At 36.4% G+C, this 16,614-nt stretch overlaps 1 pseudogene; it reads left to right on the top strand.

Annotated features, from left to right (window-relative positions):
• The first annotated feature begins 5,989 nt into the window (after nucleotides 1–5,989).
• LOC148198975 (zinc finger BED domain-containing protein DAYSLEEPER-like) lies at nucleotides 5,990–6,870 on the top strand (annotated as a pseudogene).
• Nucleotides 6,871–16,614: the final 9,744 nt, after the last annotated feature.

Below are 16,614 nucleotides of genomic sequence, written 5' to 3'. Positions count from 1 at the left end.
AAATACGTGTGCTTCCTTTCAACTCCGTGCACTACCTAAAATCCTAGACTTTAAAAGAAACCAAAGCTCAATCCCGTGCTGCACCAACCAATCACCGCTTGAATCAAATGACTGCTAGCAAAAGTAAAGCGTTGTCCATTCACGCTGCTCCACTTCTTGAATCAGCGTGTTGCTAGAACAGCTGGAGAGACGTGACACCACTGCCCTTCTCCAGCTCCTTCTTGAATCAGCCCTTTTCCTAGGCGGCTACCCTTGCGCGTGCTGCTGCTCGTTCTGGCCGTGACCCAGTTTTCGGCTTGTGCATCTACTTCCTTCCAAGAGAATCATCGTGGCTTGCTTTTCAATGCGAAAAAAATACTGAACCCATTTTCATTCATGAGTCAAACTTCGTAACAGGGAAACCAAAGCAGAATAAGAGTGTGGCGAATGGACTTGGGTTGTGTGTCCCCTTCCAGCAAGGTAAAGGAATCAGCTACCTTCTCAAGGTGCACCCAACGTTCAACGTTTCTCTAATAAAAAAAATTGCTTGAACCAAAGGAATGAAAACGACAATTTGTAATCAACAACATAAAATTAAAATAAATCTCCTTCATCCATTTCTCTCAAACGTTCAAGACAAAGCAAGAAAATGAAATTGAATCAAAGCTTCATTCTTCGGAAAAAAAACAAACGTGCCTCCTAGTTCTCTTCATTCAAAACAGCGTTTCCAACCAAAGAAATGTTCAAAAACAAAAGCCTAAAAACCAAAGACTGAGACCGAGAGTGAGTGGCAAGTGGCGGTTGTAGCCCTTGGCCGTGTGTCCTCTCTTTAATAGGGGTGGGGTCCACACAATAAAACCCTAGGGTCCAAGACACTAACCTCTAATTTTGGGTCTAATCTAGTTTACCAAAAATTGACCCAAAATGTAAGAGTTGATTCAAAAATTCTAAATTACTGAATTACAATATAATTAAGGTTTAATCCTTTCGAACATCCCTATTTCTGTAGGATCGTCTCAAGTAGGTCCTCGTATTGTAAATATTCTCGATTAGGACTCTTATTATGAAAAATTGAATCAATTTAGGCCTTACCGTTAGTTCCATACTAACACCGTTAAAGGGGGTGACACGTGTCAGTTCGTGGTTTTTTTGAATTTTTTAATTATATTTTTATTATTTTTATTTTTATTTTTTATTTTATTTTTTATTTTTTTAAAAGTAAAATTTAAAAATGCCACGTGTCAAACTGATAGTGTGCCACGTGGCAATGGCAGTGTGACATGGCACTGACAGTGCCACATGTCATTGTCAGGCCACGTGTCATTGCATTAGTCTCAATTTGGTCCCTGTATTTTTATTATGTTGCAATTTGATCCCTGTATTTTTATTTTGTCTCAATTTAGTCTTAATTTTAAAAATTAAACAATTCTTTCCCTCCTCAAATTCAAACAAAATTTAAATTGTATATATTTAAATAACATAACATAACACCAGCATGTTATGTCACTCTTTTTTTTTCAACCCTTATAGCATAACATAACATAACACCTGTATTTTTAAACTCTTTTTTTAAATTGTATATATTTAAATTGTATATATTTAAATTTTCCCTCCTCAATTTTAAGTCTTTTTTTTAAATTGTATATATTTAAATTAAACTCTCTTTTTTTAATTTGTATATATTTAAATTGTATATTTAAATATATATCTTTTGTATATATTTAAACAAAATTTGTTAAGATTTATATACAATTTAAACTTTGTTTGAATTTGAGGAGGGAAAAATTGTTTAATTTTTAAAATTAAGACTAAATTGAGACAAAATGAAAATACAGGATCAAATTACAACATAATAAAAATACAGGGACCAAATTGAGACTAATGCAATGACACGTGACCTGACAATGACATGTGGCACTGTCAGTGCCATGTCACACTGCCATTGCCACGTGGCACACTATCAGTTTGACACGTGGCATTTTTAAATTTTACTTTTAAAAAAATAAAAAATAAAAATAAAAATAATAAAAATATAGTTAAAAAATTCAAAAAAACCACAAACTGACACGTGTCACCCCCTTTAACGGTGTTAGTATGGAACTAACGGTAAGGCCTAAATTGATTTAATTTTTCATAATAAGGGACCTAATCGAGAACATTTACAATACGAGGACCTACTTGAGACGATCCTACAGAAATAGGGATGTTCGAAAGGATTAAACCTTTAATTAATTCTAAAATGTCTGTGTGGAGAGTCTTGAATTTAATTGCATTCTTCCTGATGTCCCAAAATGTATCTCCAAAATTTTCCTGTAATCAAAAATGCACTTAATCAGCTCAAAAAATCCAAATTAGCACAATTACAAATTTCCAACCAAATTAAGCAGAATTCGGAAAACGGGGAAATAACAGACAATTAAACACAATTCCCTGGTTTATTTAAGTGCAATAAACTAAATATAATTCAAGAAATAACGACTCATCAGTAGGCTTGAGTTCTAAGCCTTCAATCTTCTTAAACATAGAGAGCGGCATCAGATTGATACTTGCTCCCAAATCAATTAGTGTCCTTCCAACATAGATATTCCCAATAGTGCAAGGAATGGTGAAGCTTCCTGAATCTTTTAACTAGGGAGGTAAAAGCTTTTGTATGATAACACTACAGTTTCCTTGTACTTCAATGGTTTCCTCTTCAATGTATTTCCTTTTCTTAGTGAGGAGTTCCTTCAGAAATTTAGCATATGAAGGCATTTGTTGCAAAGCTTCAGAGAAGGGTATGTTAATCTCCAATTTCTTGAAAATCTCCATGAAACGCTCAAATTGTTTTTCCTTCTCCTTCCTAGAATAGTTATTTGGGTAAGGAAGGGGTTTTTCATACAATTCTTTCTTCTTTCTCTCATTCTCTTCCTCTCTTTTTTTTCTTTTCTTCCCTCTCTCTTTCCTTTTCTTTCCTCTTACTCTCTTTTGTTTCTTTCTCTTCCTCTACATCTTTCTCTTTTTCACTCAAACTTTCTTTTTCTTTTCTCTCTATTTTTCTCTCATCTAAAATTCTACCACTTCTAGTAACAACGGTTTTGCACTCCTCTCTAGGGATAACTTTCATATTACCCCCCAAAATCTTCCACCTTCTAAACTAGATGATCAATTTGCATCCCCATCCTTCTGAGTGTCGCTTCAATGTTTTTACGATGAGATACAAACATCTGCATCAACTATTGAAGTGTGTCATCTAGCTTTGTCATTCTTTCTGAAAGAGAGGATTGTTGCTGCCATTGTTGTTGTTGTTGTGGTGATTTATTGAATTGTCTGGCAGCTTGCCCAAATTGACTTTGTCCCATGCTTGGATGAGGTAACCACCCGTAGTTGAAATTACCTTGGTGGAATTGAGTGCCCAAATAGTTAACTTCTTGTCCGTAGTGCATCCTGCATGCGCTGAACACAAAACCCTAGAAAACATTATTGACACAAAAAAAATAAAAACAAAACAAAACACAAGACTAAAATAAAAAATAATAAAGTCAAAGTTAATCAAGAATCACACAAATAGAATAGTTTAAACCGTGAGTCCCCGGTAACGGCGTTAAAAACTTGTTGAGACTTCGGCAAGTGTACCAAATCGTACAAGTAATATAAAATGGTAAGACCAAGTATCGTGTCCCAAGAGACTCTCCACACTAAACAATTGTGTGATAACTCAATTAATTAACACTTAAAAGGCATGAAATCATTGGTTTAGAATGCAAATACAGAAAATTAAATATGAATGCAGTTTTTATCAATTGAAGAGTAGCATAACGATGAACGGATGAGATTTGTATTATGAGATGAATACGTTGTCAGGGTTAGATTTCACCAAGTTTACTCTCATGTATGTAAGAATTCTTCTTCTTTCATTAAAGTCAATGTCACTCACTAAATTACATAAAACCCGATCCCTCGGTGAAGAAAGCATATCATTAATTACTAGTTCATACAATTCCTAGCATTCCTAATAATTAATTCTGAAGATCAAGAGCTTAAGACGACCAAGACTCATACCCTCATCCCTAAGAAATACTACTCTTGGGAATAATTCTACAAGAACCTGAATTGTAAGCAACTTCCCAGCACTCATGCAGTTCATACATCACGTTATGAATGAGTTAAACAAAGCGAGCATTGATCACAGAAGAATTACCCTAAAAATTAATGAAAGAAGCATAAATTATTAAGAATCAATTCAAATACAGGAGAGTTCACAAGGTTACATCATCCCCCAACAATAAATAGAAGTTAGTTCCCCATTGTCATGGAGAAACTAGATATACAATGGAGAAGAATGAGATAGAAAAACCCTAAAAGTTGAAGATGGAAGCTCCCGCATCCAAATCCGCCTTCAAAGAGTGGAAGAGTGTGTTGTTCTGCCTCCTCTGCCAAAGATACAAAACCTAAGGTGTTTGTGTCCTTTAAATAGAGTGAATCAAAATAGAAACGAAGCCCAGGCCCATCTCGTTGGCGCTTAGCGCCCCACTTAGGGCGCCCGGGCGTGCTGCGATACTAAAACTGACGCTCAGCTTCACTTGGAGGGCAAGCAGGAGTGGTTCTTCAGGAAAAGTGGCGCTCAGCACCCCAAAAAGGGCGTCCAGGTGGTGTGCGGTAGGCCTTGGCACTGAGGGCTCCAAAAAGGGTGCTCAAGCTTCGGGCCTTCCTACTTTCTGGTGCTTTTTCAGCTCTTTCTAAGCTCCATCTCCTTGGCACTTCAGCTCTGCTTCCATATTATCTCAGTTCTTGCCAAAACAAGGGAATTTAGTCATAAAATCATCAAGTTTAACCTTAACTCTCTTATTCACACAACTTAACAGAAAAACATGATTTAAAGCAAGTTTCTAAGTAGAAAAGGGTGCATTTAGTATCAAAATCACATCACAGGTAACGATATTTTCAACCGTTATCATCAGTGTGGTTACTACGTCATGTATTCGATGATGACCACTATTTGTGCACATTACACCAGTAGATGGGAAACGGTGATATTTAGGTTTGAATTATATTTTCTCTATAGTTTAGATTGCATATACACTAAATGAAATCATTGTGTTTTATGCATGGATTCAATATGACTACTCCAATTTTAGAGAAGTCAATTAAACACGTGAGGAAAGCACTGGCTAAATATCTAATTCAACTATAAAATAGTATGTAGTAGATATTAGGATATAGTAAGTTCTAAGTTTATGCTTCTAAGTTGTTTTATGCTTTTGTACATTCTTATTAGTTTAACTTTGTACATTGGATTGATTTATGCTTCAAAGTTGATTTATGATTACATTGAATTGATTTATGCTTCTAAGAAGTTGATTTATGATTACATTAAATGCATTTATGTTTTAATATAATTTTTATTGAAAATATATGCTTCTGGACTGTTCTGGACTATTCTGGCTGTAAAATTATATGCAGGTCTGTTTCTATAGTTGGGAATGTTACAGAAACATACCTATTCTTAAAAAGAATAGGGGAATACGCCTCGGTTGTGACCATAACCAAGGCGGAAAGCCCCTTATAGCATTGGTTAATGTCACAACCGAGGCAGAAAGTCCAGCAAAAAAGCAAAAAAAAGTAAAAAATAAAAAACACTATACTGCCTCGATTCAAGTCCCAATCGAGGCAGTAGAGGTCGGCATACTGCCTCGTGAACCGAGGCGTAAAGTCATCTGAAAAAAAATATAAAAAAAACAAAAACCCTACTGCTTTGGTTACCTTTGAACCGAGGCAAAATCCTACCCTTTTATGCCTCGGATCATAATTGAGGCATAAAAGGGTAGACTTTTTGTCTCGCTTGTATATGCCTCAGTTTAGGAATCGTTGCCTATGGGTGAAAACAACCGTTGTCGTTTCCCCTGACTGCACTAGTGCTAATTTGACTTCAAGTTCTTCTTATCCAACTTCTAATTGTTACTTCATGCAAGTTTGCAAAATTGAATGTTTGTTGCGGGACAATTTTAAAAGTGATGATCCGACGATTAAAGATATGCCATTGAGCATGATGAACAAGTTTAGTAAGTATTGGGATCAATATTGTGACATTCTTGCTATTGCGCCTATTCTTGATCCATGGATGAAGTTTGAAGCAATTCGATTTTGTTATAGAAAGATTAATCCTTCTACTTGTGAAGAAAAGATTAATTTTTTAAAGGATAACATGTATAAGTTGTTTGAAGAATATGTCAAATTAAATTCAATTGAGTCAAACACTTCAAGTTCTCAAGTTTCCCTTCCATTACAACCTTCTTTTACTAATGATGAGCCGGTGATGGATGCATTTGATGTAAGTTTTTAATTCTCAACTTATTTTATTTTATTTCTTACTTATGATGAATGACATATTAGATATGTTTCATGATGTTTTAGGAATATGTGAATTATTTGAGCCAACATGTTAATGACACTAGAAGGTCTTAATTGGACCTTTATTTAGATGACGGGAATCTTGATCAAAAATTTTTTGATAAGTTGGATGTATTGAGTTATTGGAGGGATCGTCGAGATCGATATCCAAACTTATCTTAGATGGCTTGTGGCATTCTTAGCATTCCAATTACAACAGTTGCTAGTGAGTCTACCTTCAGTCTTAGTTCTCGTGTGCTAACCAAATATCGTTCCTCCATTCTTCTAGAGAATGTTGAGGGACTCATTTTAACTCAAAATTGGTTACATGGTTTTGAATTAATAGGCAACATTATTATTAGCATTACGAAATTTATTTAATTATTTACTACTTTGTGTTTCGATATTATTAGTTAACACTTTTTTTATTGAATTGTTGATGGGGATAAAGAAGAAGAAGATGATTCAAGAGAGGAAAACATTGTCGATTTATCCATTCAAGATTCTAATATTGTAAATGGATAAGGAACACAAAAATGATGAATATAAGAAACTTATTTGTATGTTTTTTGTGTTTGTTTTTCGATGACATTTGGATTGTATTGTACTTTTGATTATTATTTTGAATTGTCTTTAGTTTAACATCATTTTTTGAGTGAAATTTGTTTAGATTTGAGTTACAGAAAGTTTGTAATTTTTTTTATTTAAAAAAATTGTAATTAAATGAGCTAGTGAGCCAACCCGTTTACCCACCAACCCGTGGTGGGTCGGGCCGAGTTCAAATTTTTCTGGCTCGCTAATAAATGAGTCAGGTTGGGTTGGCTAACTAAGTGACCAACCCGTGATGGGTCGGGCCGGGTGGCCTGTTTTGACAGCTCTAGTCTTTGATACTTGTAATTTCTCTTTCTTTTTTTCATAGTAGTTGTTTTGTAAGTCAACTTTTGTCAGAGCAGGCATGCTTTTTCAGTCCTTTGCTTGAAGTAGGTTGTACGATCTTTTTAGACTTTGCTTCAAGTAAGGAACATTTGTGAATATCTCCTTTGTCTCTAACGTCCACTTTTTTATATTTGATCTGTAGCATTGTGGATGCGTGTAGTATAGCTTATCTACAAAATTGGAGTAATTGTGCATGTGGCAGATATTTCTTTTCTTATCACTTTTGTTGTTTTTGAACGTTAAACATTTAATGTCATTTAATGTTTTCTCAAAACAACAAAGTTCTTTTGATTTTCTACCGTTAGATAACATTTTTTTATTAAGCTCTTTTTCAGAACGGATACCTAGCATGATATATACTTCATCTAAGATGAGGTATTTGTTAAGCTCAAGGTATCATCTGGATAAGTAAATGCTTCTTTAGATTTTATCTTTGGTCAGATAGCATTTAGCATGTTTAAGCTTTTCTTATATTTTAACAATTAAGCCTTTTAAAAGGTTTTGTCAAAGACATTATCTCGACCCCTTTTTGTTTTCGAGAGACGTTGAATACCTACTCAAGGTATTATAAGCATTGAGCGTTTAGCTTGATCTCTCTTGGACGCTTTTAGACAAGGCATCATTTGGTCATGCGCCTAGGTGTTTCAGCCTAGATGTGTTTCTATTCCTAAGAATTTTCCTAGATGTTTTTATATTCCTAACACCTAAGTGTTTTCCTAGATGTTTTTCTATGTTTGGGGTTCGGTTTCTAAGTTGTGTGTGGTTTGGGATTTTGGCTCTAGGTCTTGTCTTTTCATTCTAAGTTGTTAATGAATTTCAATTTTTTTTTCATGTTTCTTTGTTGTATTTTAAAAGTACACTGACTTTTCATTCTAAGTTGTTAATGAATTTCAATTTTTTTTTCATGTTTCTTTGTTGTATTTTAAAAGTACACTGACTGGTAGATATTGAGTTTGATGTTTTAAACAAATTTTTAAAATATTAATATCAATATATTGGTAATGATCAATAGATAGCAGTACTAAAAAATCACTGAGAATCTAGACTCATGTTGCTTTGAAATTTTTTTATTGGTGATAGCATACAATTGTTATTGGCCAATATTGCTTTTGAGAGCATATACACACAGGTTATTTATGGAAGTTTCAAAAAGCATTCTACTGATAAAATATTGAGTGATTCTCCTTGCACCTCACCTATCTCATCCTACACCTCCTTATTTTTTTATATTTCCAATTGTGCCCCTATGATCTTTTAAATGTTTTTTTTTTATTTGACTCATTTAACAATTAAAAAAAGCACCAACCCCTTCCTCTTCTGTATCTCTTTCCCAAACCCTACACCCCCTTTCTCCTTCCTTCCTCTCTATCACTCTTTGCCGCATTTCATATTCCCATCCCTACACCTCCTTTCTTTCTCCTCTCTTCTCAGAGTGCTCCTCCCCTCCTCCCCCTCCCCCATTTTACTTGTTTTCAGTTCATTCTCACATACATGTTCTTGTTTGGTGGTTGTGGTTGTGTTGTGGTGAGCTCGTACCTTGTCGCACTTGGAAGTGTGGTTGAGAGGTTGTCGGAGTTGGAGGAGTTGGAGATGCGGTTCATGGTAGCCGCACTTAGAAGTGCGATTGACGTTCGCCGCACTTGGATACGGTTGATGTTTACCGCGGTTGGAGTTGCGGTTTAGGGGTTTTTTTTCTTGCTTCTGGGTGTGGCCGTCGTAGCCTCCTCCGCTTACATCCACAACCGCAACAGCTCGGATTTCCAGAAGGTAGTGTCGGTGCCGCTTCTATTCAACGACATCTTTGTGGTGCTGGTCTCCGCCTTGGGAATCATGGAGTATTCGTCACGTTCGCGCTCATGGTGGGCATCACCATCAACAGTGGCTGCAAGAACAACTTCCTTATTTTGTTTTTTAGTCTGGTTGTTGTAAGCCACTCGCCTGGATTCATAACGAAGAATGGTATGTTATGAGAAGTGTCAAAAAGGGTCTAGCAGTGTGCACCAGTTGAAACAACAAAGAAGATCAATTGGAATATCATTAAACTTTTTCATAATTAAATTTAATAAATGAAGGACAAAAATGTCTATTGAGAGGTGTAGGTAGAGATTGGTGAGGTATAGGGAGGAGTACTCTAAAATATTTCAAAGATCCACAAATTAAAGCAAGATTAGACCAATCTTGAGGCTAAAACGAGAACTAATGATGGCCTACAATGTTAACGTCCATAATAATCCCTGTAGGTTTTGCACACACCGACATATATGCCTTTCCACGAACTTGTTATTAAGAATGCAGGAAATTAAAGCAGATAATCATTCAATGACAGAACTATAATGAAGTGTTATTTAATCAAACAGTGGAATTGCATACTTTTAGTTTTAGTGTTTGACAATTCTAAAGATCATGAATTGGTTTATGATTCTGATCACTGTTTTGGTACCATAAAATAAGCCATGTTCAACTTACAATAACATGATAATCATGCTCACGTACCTTCTCCAAATACTACTTCTACATCAAGATCATTAAAACAGATATTTGTTGTTTTGCACTATGATAAAGTTATTATATCAATGAATTCAATGCATATGTTAAATAATTTTGGAACTAATATGACACTTTATTAACGTAAGAGAGCCCCTACCTACTCTAGAAGAATATAATTAGAATGTAATCATTACCCTCCCATTTCAACTTCAATTTGGAAGAAAAAAAAAACCAGAAACATGATTAAAAGTTAAATACACAAATGAAATTATGCTTGTGATGTAATATGTGTTATTTTTAAATCTTTAAGATGAACTTTAAGAAGTAATGATGAGATTATCCTTTCGTGCAATGATGGTTTAGGGATAGAGTAGCATAAGCTAAAAAAGTATGGTAATTGAGTGGTGTATAAATACATATATGCTTCTTAAAATATTTGTTTGCACGGTTTTGGGGTTAGGAGTTGAATTAATTTATAAAGGAAGAAAATTGAATGGTAATCTAAAATGAAATGACATGGCGCGTGCAGAAGAAAGATCTAAGTGGGCCATGGAAGGATGGTTTGTGCAGAATTAAGTGGATTTGTTGATTAGGACATTACAGAGTGAATAATGATGGCACTCTAATAATGATTAGTGCGAAAACACTTACATGCCGAAAGAGTAAACTGGGTTCCCTTCCCTACTGTTTTAAGAAACAAGAACACATATCTGCCTTCACTTTTACTTTTTGTTACCCTAATTATATTCTAATCATTTTTTAAATTCTTATATTTTCTAAGTTCATATATTATAATGAAAAAATAAATAGTCACGAATAATATCAACATTTTTAATTTTGAAAATTATTAGTCACGAATAATAAAAACAATCAACACAAAAGTATAATATAAAAATTTGAAAATCCGAAAAAAATCATATTATCATTTTAATATCAAATGATAATTATATAATATCAAAAATTTTACAAAAACATATAGACAAATTCTCTTGTATTCTTTGATTTCAAGTACTCTCACTTTTTAAAACAAAAATTTAACTCAAATCTCATAATACTGTACTATAATATAAAAAGATAAAATAAAAAGTTAAATAGCCTTTTATTTGGAACGTCTAAAGTTATGAACATAGAAATTATATAGTCTTCTTAATAACCCATTTTATTTCTTATTCTAAGTGAGATAGAACTTTTCAATATGTATTATTTTCACCAACACATATTCACATGTTTGACACATAATTTAACACAAGTAATATTACTTTGACACCAAACAAATTTTTACACATACTTAACATCCATTAATTTATTCTTCAATCTTTTTTTTTTACAAATACTTTTTAATAAATAAAATATGCTTAAAAGTACATTGTCAGCTAATGCGAGTAGTTCAAAAAACTATTTCTTATGACACTTATGCACTTATAATTAGGGATGACAACGAGACGGAAGGTCAACGAGTTTCATTACCCATACTTATTCTCAAGGTAAAAAATTCATCTACATCCTCATCTTATACCCAACAAATATGAGACTTTTATCCCATCCACATCTTGAGGCAGGAGTCATTTTCCTGACTTCCTGTGTTGAGTGGGGATTTCTGAATTCATTTTTCTTACTTCCCCCAGAGCGTCTCGAGGAAGGAATCATTTCCCTGACTTCCTGCGTTGAGCGGGGATTTCTGAAGTCATTTTTCTAACTTCCCCCCGAGCGTCTGGAGGCAGGAGTCATTTTCCTTACTTCCTACGTTGAGCGGGGATTTCTGAAGTCATTTTTCTGACTTCCCCCCGAGCGTCTCGAGGCAGGAGTCATTTTCCTGACTTCCTGCGTTGAGCGGGGATTTCTAAAGTCATTTTTTTGACTTCCCCCTGAGCGTCTTGAGGTAGGAGTCACTTTCCTGACTTCCTGCGTTGAGCGGGGATTTCTGAAGTCATTTTTCTGAATTCCCCCAGAGCGTCTTGAGACAGGAGTCATTTTCCTGACTTCCTATGTTGAGTGGGGATTTCTGAAGTCATTTTTATGACTTCCCCCCGGGCGTCTTGAGGCAGGAGTCATTTTCCTGACTTCCTATGTTGAGCGGAGATTTCTGAAGTCATTTTTCTGACTTCCCCCCCGAGCGTCTTGAGGCAGGAGTCATTTTCCTACGTTGAGTGGGGATTTCTGAAGTCATTTTCCTGACTTCCCCCCGAGCGTCCTGAGGCAGGAGTCATTTTTTTGAGTTCCTGCGTCGAGCGGGGCCAAGCGTCTTGAGGCAGGGGTCATTTTCCTGACTTCCTACGTTGAGCGGGGATTTATGAAGTCATTTTTCTGATTTCCTCCCAAGCGTCTCGAGGCAAGAGTAATTTTCCTGACTTTCTGCATTGAGCGGGGATTTCTGAAGTCATTTTTCTGACTTCCTCCCGAGCGTCTTGAAGCAGGAGTCATTTTCCTGACTTCCTGCATTGAGCGGGGATTTCTGAAGTCATTTTTCTAACTTCCCCTCGAGCGTCTTGAGGCAGGAGTCATTTTCTGACTTCTTGCGTTGAGCGGGGATTTCTGAAGTCATTTTTCTGACTTCCCCCCAAGCGTCTTGAGGCAGGAGTCATTTTCCTGACTTCCTGCGTTGAGCGGGGATTTCTAAAGTCATTTTTTTGACTTCCCCCTGAGCGTCTTGAGGTAGGAGTCACTTTCCTGACTTCCTACGTTGAGCGGGGATTTCTGAAGTCATTTTTCTTACTTCCCCTCGAGTGTCTTGAGGCAGGAGTCATTTTCCTGACTTCCTGCGTTGAACGAGAATTTCTGAAGTCATTTTTCTGACCGCCCCCCGAGCGTCTTGAGGTAGGAATCATTTTCCTGAATTCCTACATTGAACGGGGATTTCTGAAGACATTTTTCTGACTTCCCCCCGAGTAGTGCCTGCCAACTTTTCACCAAACGATCATTATTTCAATCTTGCAACAATCATTCAACTAAAATAATATTTCAAGTGAGAGGCGTTCCATGTGTTAGGTATGATCTTCCCAATCGGGTGCTCTAACCGATATGCACCGTTATTCAAACTTTCTCGAACCCTAAACGGTCCTTCCCAATTAGCTGCTAGCTTTCCGTGCACCACCTTTTTCCGAGCCTCAAACGTTTTGTGCTATACCAAGTCACCTTCAACAAAATGTCTTGGTCGCACCTTCGTGTTATACCTGCGTGCCACCAACCTATTCTGAGCTTCAGTCTACACGATAACCACATCTCTTCTTTCTTGCAGTACATATAAATTGGTCCTTAGCTACTCTTCACTCAAAGTCATATCTCCCACATGTGAGATTAAAAGGCGACTCTCCTGTAGTGTCATGCGGGGAACAACGATAACCCCACAATACCTGCGATAGCTCATCCACCCAAGCCCCCTTTGCTTCCCCGACCCGCTTCTTCAACTCCTAGACAATGATTTTGTTTGCTTCTTCGGCTTGCCCGTTCGCCTAAGGATGCTCAACCGAGCACGTGACAGGAGTAATCCCCAAGTTTTTATAGAAAGCCACGAGTTTCTTGTCCACGAACTGTCTACCGTTATCAGTAACAATCGTTTTTGGCAAGTCAAAACGACATATCAGCCTCCAGACGAACTTTTGAACCTGGGCAGTTGAGATACTGGCCAAAGGTTCGGCTTCCACCCACTTTGTGAAATAATCCACCGCTACCAACAAGAATTTCTTTTGTGCCCGATCGATGGGGAAGGGGCCCGCAATATCCATTCCCCACTGGGCAAACGGCCAAGGGGAAACGACACCATGCAACTCCGTTGCCGGGGCATTAAAAACATTCCCATGTTTCTGGCAACTTACACATTTTTATGCGAAATCACCACAATCTTTTTCATCGTCGGCCAAAAGAAACATGCCCTCAATGTTCGAGCTCTAAGCGCTCGACCGCCGGTATGTCTGCCACAAATCCCTTCATGCAACTCCCTCATAACATTTTCTGCCTCTTCTTTGGATAAGCATTTCATCATCGGCGTAGTATTGATAACAGTTGAAAAATTGTTATTTTCAAGCTTAAAATTGATACTAAAAGCAACCTTTAACACTTAGAAGGGAAAAGTACTCTAGATGTACGAATTCTTCTCCTCCGTCTACTCTCGTCTAGGCCTTCAAGAAGAGGTTCTGAAGTTTTCTTGCTCCTAGTTCAGGATTGCTTCCTGCATACACAAGAAAACAAATCCCTAGAAAAATATGTTAGCACAAAAAGATATAGAAGAAGATATAAGATCAGAGATAAGAAGATAAAATAAAAACAGAAAACAGAAAACAGAAAACAGAAAAAATAAAAACAGAAAATAAAATAAAATAAAATAAAATAAAATAAAATAAAAACAGAAAATAAAAACAGAAATTCAAATCTCAAAATTCAAAATTCAAGTCAAAGATAATCAATAATCACACAAATGAACTAGTTAAACCACGAGTCCCCGACAACGGCGCCAAAAACTTGATGACAAATTTATGAACACCGAAAAACGGCGCCAAAAACTTCTTTAACCCTCGGCAAGTGTGACCGAATCGTATCAAGTAATAAAACTCGGTAGGACCAAGTATCGTTCTCCCAAAGGACTCACGGCCTAGTTAGTTATATGATTTGTTGATTATTTAAGGCTTGTGAACAATTGATTGTAGGTTTTAAATGCAAAAGACAATAATTAAACATGTATGCATGAATTTGATCAATGGAAAAGAGGAATACAAACACTTTAATGAATTAGATGGATGAGTATGTTGTTGGGGTTATCAATTTCATCTTATCCATTCTCATATACTTTTGCGAATTCATCATTCTTTTAATCAATGTTAATGCCACTCTCTAAATGACCTTGCAAGAAGGCCTCCTTAATTACGAGTTCATACAATTCCTAGCATTCCTAATAATTAATTATGAAGCGCAGAAGCTTAACGGCAACCAACCCTCATATTCCTATGTCTAGGCAACATGCTATTGGGAGATTTTCCCTGGATCTAGATTTCCCCGTACGTTCCCATATTGACAAAATCAATAATCATGGCATTGAATGAGTTAAACAATACATGCTTTAAGCAAAGGCGAAAAACCCTAACAAATGATGAAAGAAAGCATGTATCTTAAAATAAGATGTTTAAACACAAATTCCATACATAAGAGTTTGACAAGATTACATTGATTCCCCAACAACAATACAAGGCTTAGTTCACCATATTCGTGGTGAAACTAGATGAACAATAATGAAAGAATGAAAGATAGAACCCTAGAAAGATGAGTAGGCAGCCTCAGCATCCGAGATCTTCCTCCAAGGGGTGGAAAAGTGAGTGTTTGTTTCGTCTCAGCCAAAGATACAAACCCTAGGACGTCCTAAAGCTTATATACTATTCTAAAAAATACAGAAAATTAGGCCCATGCCCAAAATAGTGCCGCTCAGCGGTAAACTACCTCTCAGCGGTAAGTGCGTGAGTTGGTTCTTCCCCTCAGCGGCATTTTCACCCCTCAGCGGAGCCAACGTGATTTCCTGAGTGCCGCTCAGCGCTAAACTGGCATTGAGCGGTACTTGCAATTTCTTTTTTTGCACTTTTTGAGATCTTTTCTGATTCCATCTCTATCCGTCTTCACTTCTTTCACCAAATTCACCGCTTAGCTCTCTTATTTCCAAAAATATGAACAAAAACATGAGAAACAATTTGATTTTACAGAATTATTCAATATGGTGGATAATGATGTACCTTGGAAGGAGATATTACAGCATATTGCAGTTTATAGAAAACTCGAGGAAGAAGTCTCTACAAAGAAAAGACATAGAGATGATGATACAAAGAAGTATAAAGCTGTTAAAACGGAGCCATTCCCTCCAAAAGCAAAAGATCCAGGAGGTTTCTCCATTCCATGCACAATAGGGAAGAAAAGGATAAAGAAGGCTTTGCTTGATTTAGGATCAAGTGTTAATTTGATACCTTATTCTTTACTTGAGCAGATTGGTGATATTGATAAGAAGCCTATAAAGGTAATTTAGTAATGGCAGATGAACCCTCAAAGAAGCCCTATGGAATAGCAGAGGATATTATAGTTTGTGTAGGAAAACTACAGTTCTTGGTAGACTTTGTGGTGATGGAGATGGAGACTGAAAAGATACCCATTATTCTTGGAAGACCGTTTATAAAAACGACAAAGCAATCATTGATGTGGATGAAGGTATAGTGGTGCTCCAAGACCAAGAAGAAAGAGTTGTTGTAGATGTCTTCAAAGAAGAGAGGCAGATGCAGGAGGAAGAAGCTAGTCATAAAGCTGCATTTCAAGATGTATTCATGACTAGCTGATGAGTGCATATTTATGCCCACATTTATGTTTGAAAATTAAAATTTTGATGAGATAATTGTGTTTAAATGGTTGATTTTAAGTGAATTTATGATGATTGGATATATTGTGTTTGGAATTAAAAGGGACTTAAAAAGTGATTTTAATTGCATAAATTATTCTTGGAAATTCTTACGTTTATTTGTGCAGCTGAAATTATAAGTTCTATTGGTTCAAATGGCAATTCAAGGCCCAAAATCAAGTTTTATTTGGAAAATAATGTACAGATGGGCCAAACAGGCAGACTTTACCCTTGCACCCCCTAAATTCCCTACATACACTCCTATTTCTGAAACAGGCCAAAGACCAAGCCCAAACACTAAGCCATTTCTACTACACCTCCCTAAGTTTCCTATACACACCCCTCCTAAGCTAGACTCCACCAGATCATGCCACGTGTCTAAATCCTCCCCACACAGATCTAGCCAACCACATTTCGCCACCTCAGCCCTAAGACATGTGCATCATCTTCTCCAAAGAGAAACCCTAATCCAAACCCTAGCCGCC

Source organism: Vigna umbellata, chromosome 4 (genome assembly GCF_029865625.1).
Source record: "Vigna umbellata cultivar VRB3 chromosome 4, Vumbellata_1.0, whole genome shotgun sequence".
NCBI classification, from domain to species: domain Eukaryota; kingdom Viridiplantae; phylum Streptophyta; class Magnoliopsida; order Fabales; family Fabaceae; genus Vigna; species Vigna umbellata.
This window is presented reverse-complemented; position numbering and strand designations above follow the sequence as displayed.